Here is an 8,791-nt window from a genome sequence, read left to right as displayed (position 1 = left end):
TACTTGAACTGTTTTACCACTTCGCTACTGAATTCAATACATCAAAAATACAGAATAATATATTGACTATGTTGTGATGAAAGCAATTTCCCACACGAAGAAAAATTTTTGATAAATTATCCTACCCTTCTATAAAAGTGTATCACGAGTCATCGTTTCCTCATTTCTATCCCGAAATTTAGTAAAAATTAATATATGATGATCAAATTTTATTCTACGTTAGAGGAAATTCATTTTATTCTATTTTTATTTTTTTATTTTTTTTTGTTGTATAAACTTGTAAAGTTTTGTGCTAAAATAAAAAAAAAGAGAAATTTTATCCTGACGCATAATGAATTTTATCCTTCCAGTCCAATAATTTTTAGGTAGATAACGAAAATTCTAAAACGGCTGGTAAATTTTTAAATTTTTATTTTTTATTTTTATCAGGATAGAATTTCTCTAACGTAGAATAAAATTTGATCATCATATATTAATTTTTACTAAATTTCGGAATAGAAATGAGGAAACGGTGACTCATGATAAACTTTCATAGAACGGTACGAGAATTTTTATCAAAAATTTTTCCCCGTGCACTTGATTATTTGTGACCTTCGTCTACATGACAATATCTCCTGATAAATTCAATGATCCATTTCGTGAATTCTTCTGCTGATTAATTCTTTTTCATGGACTTTCAAACTTTTAGAGCCAATTTTTCCTCCATCTAGCCGGCCACTTCCTATAATTTCACGAGTGCACAGCTCCTCACTCGAACGTTTATCGACGACACAAATAATCGAATACCCCTTGAATGGTTCTCCTCATTCTCACCGCAAATGTGTTTTCCCCCCGTCCTATTTGATTCATTTTTCATGTTTTCTTTCCATCTTCTTTCCTCCCCTCCTGAACTTGTGACTCTCACTTGCGGCTTGAGAACTTTTTGGTCCGTCCTTCTACTACGTCTTCTAAACCCCCCGCTTCTAAAAACTATATATTGGAGACTAAACTCAAAACTGGAGTGCCAACTTTATTAGGTGGAGATCGTGAAATTGCGGGGAGATTACTTCTTCCAGAAGCATTTCTTCCCTTTTTACTCGCTCACTTTTCGGTTTTGACGGCGGCTCGGCGGAACTTTGCGGGGAGTGGACTTTCGGCTGAATCAGTTTCACACGGAATCGGAGGAGTTTTCGTTCCAACTACATTTTTTCTTTCACTGCTCTCTGCCTACTTGCGAGTCCTCATTATTTCAACATTTTTTTTTTCCGTTGGTGGTCTGATTTTCCATCGAGCGGAAAACAGTGAGGATTCCCCATGTGGATACTAGTTAATACCGGTCTATTTACATCATCTCTTGAGGAGAAAACAATTGTATGATTTTTTCATTTCCTCCTTATTCTATGAAAAGACAAGTATTTTTTTGGCCTTATATTATGTATAGTTTCACATTATTTTGGTCAATTGAATTATATTTCTTCTTCAATCAATTGTCGAACCGGTAAGACCAATATTTCCGTATCTAAAGGAGATACACACAACAAAACCTAAACGTAAATTATTTTTACACCTCTCAATTTGCTGCACACAAAAGGTTTTAACAAAAATTTTGGTATCTGCCTTAGACTCCGAGAAATACTTTTAAATGAAAAATTTTGTTTATCGCTACGTCATAAATTGCATTTTCGGACTTTGCGGATCATAATATGTTGCTTTAACCCACAAAAATTCCAAAATGATATTTCAACGATCCCAAAACATCCATTCGCAAGCAAAAAATTAATAAATCCTGGAACTTTCGTAAAATGTTTCGAGATAGGTTAACATATCTGATGTCCCCTGTACTGGACATCTCTTTGGTCTGATATGAGAACATGAGTTCAAACGAGGAAGAAAAGAAAAGAGAAGAATCCTCTTGTGTTGGTGCGGACATTACGTGTGGAGTATATATACCTCTGTTGTCCGTCGTCTTTTCCTGTCGTTTTTTTGCCACTGCAATTTTCCACGGTGACTTCTATTGTACCCCGGGACCTCGTGATTTTACAACTCCACGAGGACTAAAGGGAGTGAAACAAGTAAAAAAAAAAACAAATGGACGGAGGAAAAAAATCAGGGGAGAAAAGTAAAATAACAGTGTCTGGCTATTCTGCTACGTTAAGAGGAGGGCTCTGACTGCTGAGAATTGAGCAGGTTTCGGTTTCTTCATTACATTGTGTTGCTGATACCGCTGGAAGTCACGTGCAGGGTACACCGGGTACTCCTTTGCTGCTCAATCCTTTCTTCTGGATTTTGAAAGGGGGATAGAATGCCAATTTGGGAAGAGCCCTTGCTGTAAGATTGACGTCTTACACGGCGAAAATTTTCTAGAAAAATTCTCGTACGAGTACTGGAAAAAATTACAATCCACCGTCTGTGAAAAATTCTAGTGCACTGTCAGAAAATTACTCTTGAAATTTCAAGTAAAAAATCTTGGGAGATTCCCTCCCATTTATATGAGTACTGCGTGAATCACTAGTGTTATCTGTTGACTAACGTTACTTCACCCCCCCCCNCACCCCTCCGCTAACAGGACTATCTGACTGGGTCCTGAACTCCTACGTTCCGTGGCATCCATTTACGCGAATGCTGCGGGTTGTGCCTGAATTACTCCGAAAAGAAAATATTCTGCGTGAACCACTCCACTCACTCTTGCGTGAATCACTCCCAACAGAAAATATTCTGCGAGAATCAGGCAGAATAGAGAACATTCTGCGTGAATCCCTCCCATTTATATAAGTACTGCGTGAATGACTTCAATCAGCCTCGCATAAATCACTAGGGTCATCTGTGGGGTTGACGTTACTTTTACGTTATTTTTACTCTATATTTCCCTCCTTGCACGCTAACAGAACTATCTGACTGGGTCCTGAACTCCTACGTTCCGTGGCATCCATTTCCGCGAATGCTGCGGGTTGTGCGTGAATCACTCCGAAAAGAAAATATTCTGCGTGAACCACTCCACTCACTCTTGCGTGAATCACTCCCAACAGAAAATATTCTGCGAGAATCAGGCAGAATAGAGAACATTCTGCGTGAATCCCTCCCATTTATATAAGTACTGCGTGAATAACTTCAATCAGCCTTACATAAATCACTAGGATCATCTATGGGACTGATGTTACTTTTACGTTATTTTTACTCTATATTTTCCTCCTTCACGCTCACCTGTCAAACTTGATCTGAAAACTGTTATATTGAGTTCAATTACGAGGAAAGATTCCAGCTCTATAAACTTATCTTATATAGCCTCCTTGAGCCCTCAGTTTATTAACTATTTGCCCAACTATTCGCCGCTTCTTCAGTAGTTGAATTATTCGCGATAAGGTATCCTCTTGTACTTTCCCAAAGTGTATATTGCATCGAAAGGCTTGACCCGAGGTACCCGGGAAAATTCCTTGAAATTTCAGTCTGAAGATTTAATCTCAACCGTTAAATAATATCATCTCAGGGAAGCGCGTTGATGGAAATTACTTCCCTTTCGGATTGCTTTCTAATTCAATGAAGAATCATTTGATTCAGCGTACAAATCGATTTCATTGTTTACCCGTTCTTGTTTGCCTCCATTGGCATCAAAGTGCTCGCTCATTGTTTGCTTTCATTCAACCCTCGGTCTCATCGACATTTTCTGTCAACTAAATATGAGATGGAGGAAGAAAGGACCAAGAAAAGGGCGGGGAGAAATGTATTAGAATTATGTAACGGAAGAGGAGTGGAATGTAGGGAGATAGGGACATTGCTGGGGCGGATACGCGAACGGGAACGGCTGTGTTTGTCGAGTTAAGTGACACTAATTGAAAGTTTTCACGGGAGCGTATCGATTACGATAGTTAGCTAGTGATCAATAGCTTTGGGAAAGTGGACGGACGGTTGGAGTGTAATTTCTGGATGGAGTTCTTGGCCATTTCGACATGATTCCAATGATTTGTGAAATGATTTCATGATATAGGGCTTATCTATCTGGGCTATAGGGTGAGGGCGCCGTGATGCAACACAGAAATATATCGTATCGGTGTGTCTTATCTAGTGATGCCGTCGAGACTAGACGAGAATTATTCCGGAAAGATGATCACGGTCTAAAAAAACATCGAAAGTTTAGGAATCGTCGCAATCTCGAAAGACATTGGATTGGTGTATCTCGTCACGAACTTGGAAGAATCCATCACGTCTGAGTATCAGTATTTTCTGTTTTTCAAATGTTTGTCTCGATATCTGTCTCGTCTCGTCTCGTGAACTCAAAAAGCCGAAAATCCCGAGATCCAGGCAAGATAAATCCTCCCGGAATAGTGACGAGATGCACCGATCTAATGTCTTTCGAGATTGCGACGATTCCAAAACTTTCGATGTTTCTCCAGACCGTGATGATCTCTTCAAAATAATTCTCGACTAGTCTCGACGGCATCACTAGTCTTATCTTTGTGATGACTGAAACTTCCAATGTCTTGAAATAAGACTCAATTTTAGACACTAGTTTTTCCACCGGCCTTCGTCTATGCACGATTGATATCAGACAGCCGTTGATAGCCCACTCATACATAAACAATCATGGGACATCCATCCGCAGAGGGTAACAATACTGGTCAACTATCAAAGCAGGTTATCCCAGGCACATTGATATGAATCCTCGCCTAGGTAATTAGCAGAACGGGTTTGGTGGGCATATCGAGTGTGCAAGTTACGACCCATCGGGGCTACCTGTATGGGTGTATACACCCTTCCCAAGCATTGGCTTAATCGATATCCGATCACTCGAGCAATACGTCAAGTACATCCCGCGCTTTAGGCTCTGCTTGCCATATCCCTCCACAGGCCAGTGACCAACGCGCACCGAAAGCTCCAGAGAAACACACTCTGACCTTCTCCCACTTGGCAATCTCTCTCGCTCGCTCTTGCACCTATCGCCATTTCATGGACAATTCACCAATGCACGTGGACCAGAGTGGAGTCGCGTGCTCCCGCAGGTTCCGTCAGCTATACCACCAGGAGGGACCAATAATTAAGTTTTCCATTAATCGTCGGGCCAGATGGGCTCACATGGCCTCTAATGCCGCTCCCCGAACCACTGGGAGACAGTTACCGATCGACGATACTACTCTTTGCTGGGGGTCATTAGAATGAATCAAATTGAGACAGGTCGAGGTTTTTGTTGATGCTAGGAATGCTGGAACCATCTGTTTTGGGAGAAGTAACCAATCTCGTGGTGGTGGTTTCCTTCTATCAGAATCCGACTAGCGAAAGGAAGTTGTTTGACTGTCTTAAAGGATTATAAATCACCAATATTTGACAGGGTCAAGTGAACCACTCCCATTCGACGAATGGGCAACTGCTTCTGACCTGTTGCTACAAAAATATAGCGCATTGTGTTATGAGATCGATAAACCGGGAATTATGACGAGTGCGACGTTCACCAGGAGGCCTATTCTCGAGGTTGAGGTGAACGGATTTGTGAACGGAGCCACTTCCTCACTCATGCAAAGAGTGAGTACAGCACAGCATTTACCAGCAAAACGCCATATTCTCCATGTCAAAGACAAAGGCAGCTACAACTATTGAAGAAGCATCCGAAGATTCAATTGTTTCCCCTCGGAGTGATTCTCAGTGAGTTAAAAATTGTCTCTGATAAATACTGAAAGTAGAAAGGAAAAGGGCATTCTGTAAATTGGATCTATCAGCGCGTTCCGATGGCGCTGTATCTTGCCAACGGGAGCGAAAGAGAGGAAGAACTGAAAACGGATGAAGTACGACGGCATACGGGAGAATCTGGGCTTCATCTTTCAACGTCAAGCCAACCGTCTCCCCCTTACCACTTCTCGTGGATACACTGAGAAAACGTAGGGAGCATGGGAGAAACACGGGGGCTCTTGTCTTGGCTCATCGGCAGACTCAAGAGGGTAAATAGAAAGAAAGACAGTATCTTTTTTCCCCCAATGGTCCATTGCCGGTCCCCTTTACGGCTCGACTATCATCTTCTGTAGTAATGACACGAGTTGAAGTGATTAGGCAGTGGTTGATTCAATTGGATAAATCGCTTAATACAGCAATCAGTTGCAGGTTAATTGGTATGTTCATTAATCTCCGAATTAACTTCGAATTTCCAGATTATAGGGGAGTGGATCAATCTTTGGTGAGGGGAGCCCTCGAATCATGGGCAGGCATCATGAAATTGAGCTTTTTCACCTGAACAATGAACAAGAAGCGAGAGGGAGAAGCCATAAAGCCAAGGGGTTGCGCAATAGTTGAGTGGCAAGTCTCGGCATGTTCACTGGAGGACCTTGCTAATCCTACATCAGCAAGGCAATTAATTCAGACTCGGAATGGAGATCCTGTTTGGTTGTCTCTTGCATGGGCTTCTCTCCATTTTCACCCATGCAGTCGTTTGCCTTCGCCAACCTCCCTCTGGCCCATGTAATATGGCACCCTATGATGTTACGACTCCATACACACAAACACTCATACAAAATACAATGTCAGCATGTAAACGCACACGTGTTGCTAGTTGTGCCCGAGGGATCACAATATCCGTCCATCCACCGAGGCGCAATCTAAGACACGATACAGATACCTCAGGTTTAAGATAATGAGGACAAACTTATTCCACATGACATCCTGGGGATTTTTCGGGCTTCACAAACTCTCGATAAAACATGATGAGATTCTTCTCTTTCTTGTGGATTTTCTCATTTGACGATCAGATTGAAGTAGCTAATCAGTTGGCCCCTGAAGCCTTGAAATTCCATCTGGGATTATCTGGTAGCCGTGAGTTGAAGCTTGTTCTTACTGAGAATATCATTGGTGGTGGTAACCTTAGCTCTGTAGCTGTATGCTTCTACATGATTCCGAGCAATCCACCAAAGCTCCTCGGAGGTCTCATCCTAAACCATTAATCCCTGGTCTAGATATATAGCTGTCCCACTCAATCCCATCTTGGGTTGCTTCGAATTACGAACGTGATACTCTTGATGAGTGTGTGTCTCTTGTGCGGTTTCGATGTTTTTTTTCCGAGTAATCGTGCTATTTGATGAGGTGATACTTCTTAATTAATTGAATTAATTGAATTATCCTCTGTTAGAATCCATGAAACACCTTGCCGCCGCCCGACCTTCCTGTCGTGGGGGCGCATTTGGGTAGGGATTAGCGTTGGCCCAGCAGTAATCCATCGGGATTGCCCCCCAAGTACCAGCGATCATCGGCTTAGCAACATAAATCCCATTGTCACAGTCAATCTTCCTTCTGTTTGTACATATCCAGCAAAAGGACAGCATCATTTCATGCCGCAAAGTATGCGAAGGAACTCAAAACAAGTTGACGATTGCAGCGAATCCTTTTCAGAGATGACTGTCTCTGTCGATGGATTCACAAATTGCTTCGGGGAGACATATTGATACCGCAAACGTTTTGAATTCCAAATGGAAAGGACACATTGATTCCTCCATTCAGATAAGGGGGCATTGGATGAGAAGCGATTGGAATACCTAACCGTTAACTGGTGATCCTAGGATATACGCGTTTACGCTTAACATTGGTATGAGGCCATTCGTCGCATTGCTCTGCGGACACAGCGAATTCCTGTACGTGTCCGCAGAACGGGAAATCCTTGGATCTCTCTGTCTCCTTCTCGCTGTTGGTTTCATGCTGATGTACATCTGGCACGTTCTGTCATCCATACGAGATACTTTTAACATGACCAATTGTATTGGAGATGGACAGCTGCAGCTCCACCGACTCAGCGTTATGAGAGTATCAACTGTATTTCACACTTCCATCACATCCTCACCAAATTATACAGCGCAATTTTTGGTTGTGGAAGAGTCGCCACACGCAATCGTAAATATCATCCGCGCATGGATGGGAGTCTCGCGGTCACGTTCTGAATAGTTCTCGAAGCTGTGTGTAATGGCTGATTGGACGATCATACAACTAATAACAATTTTCGGAAAGCTAATCAGTGAAATGGTAACTGCGATGGCACCTCCGCCTCGAGACCTCATTCAAGTGATTCGGGTCAATTGTGCCACAGGCAGATGTGCATCTAGTAGCCGCGTATGAAACTAGCTGCTGGGTTTACCGGCAGCTTGACTCCTTGAAACTTGGAATGTTTGTCCAACTATCAAGGAGCCTCGCAATTCACTACCTTATATCAGTAAAAGTTTGAGTCTTAGTTTCTGGTAGTCATTTGGCGGTTAAACAGAGACATTTGGAAATGGCTTTTCGATTGAAGTTCTGGGAGAACAAATGACTAATCAATGGGATCATGAAGTTGTATTGAAGCCAGGGGAAACTTGACAGCCGTATTGGGGAGCCTCATGACCCAGCGTTAAAGTCTAACTGAAATCAGATGAAATCAAGGAATTGAGAAATCCAAAACTTTGTCATTTCATCAGATTTAATGTTTACGTATAGTCATGCACACGAGCCAGTAGCTGAGGGTAAATGTTCTATACGGGTTTCGAAAGGTAGTAAGTAAAGTTGGTAACGTGGACTAGAGGGGTAAAGTACTCTAGGGTTTGGTGAATACCATTGCCAAGGGAGAAAGAGAGAGACGAGGGGGAACTGTGAAGCGGTAAGGAAATAATTCAGCCATATAACGACATCGGGCGAGCTATTGCCAGTGCTATTCCATTGTACGGCTGTATGGCCTCGCTTTGCTGCTATATGGTGCGAAAGTGAAGGGTGGGAGGAAAATGAAACAGAGAGGGAAAGAGAGAGAGAGAGAGAGAGAGAGAGAGAGAGAGAGAGAGAGAGAGAGAGAGAGAGACAGAGAGAGAGAGAGAGAGAGAGA

The sequence above is a fragment of the Diachasma alloeum genome, unplaced genomic scaffold (assembly GCF_001412515.2).
Source record: "Diachasma alloeum isolate Michigan unplaced genomic scaffold, Dall2.0 Dall_scaffold_00185, whole genome shotgun sequence".
In the NCBI taxonomy this organism is placed as follows: Eukaryota; Metazoa; Arthropoda; class Insecta; order Hymenoptera; family Braconidae; genus Diachasma; species Diachasma alloeum.
Note: the sequence above shows the minus strand (reverse complement) of the source record.